This window comes from Penaeus monodon, chromosome 15 (assembly GCF_015228065.2).
Source record: "Penaeus monodon isolate SGIC_2016 chromosome 15, NSTDA_Pmon_1, whole genome shotgun sequence".
In the NCBI taxonomy this organism is placed as follows: Eukaryota; Metazoa; Arthropoda; class Malacostraca; order Decapoda; family Penaeidae; genus Penaeus; species Penaeus monodon.
Genome location: NC_051400.1, coordinates 27051008 through 27051370, shown reverse-complemented (window position 1 = coordinate 27051370; position 363 = coordinate 27051008). Strand labels below are relative to the sequence as shown.

Here is a 363-nt window from a genome sequence, read left to right as displayed (position 1 = left end):
GTCTCTTAACACAATGTATATAAGACTTCTACAGTATATGCACACAAACAATTTATATGATTATTACAATCTAATCACCGTATGCAGAAAGACGTTGCACACATAATGCATAAGACGGTGAAAATTTGCAAAGATGGTGAATATTCGTAACATTTATAACATCCAAGACAATCATACTGTTATGTATGTACGTGTCAAACAGATTTTCAAAATTATGATTTTTTGTCTACAGTCTGCAAATAGTAAAGCTCATTTTTCAATTTCATATTCAGTCATAATCTCTACCACTTTTTTTTCTTCTTTAGTTGGTTTGTCCGAATTAACGAAATTTTACAGTCATAATTTCTCTTCTAAAAATTCATG

The 363-nt window shown here is 29.5% G+C and overlaps 1 protein-coding gene across 1 annotated transcript in view; it reads left to right on the top strand.

Annotated features, from left to right (window-relative positions):
* Window positions 1–363, top strand: part of LOC119581872 (carcinine transporter-like) — a 41499-nt gene that overhangs the window by 23864 nt on the left and 17272 nt on the right. The window lies entirely within an intron of this gene.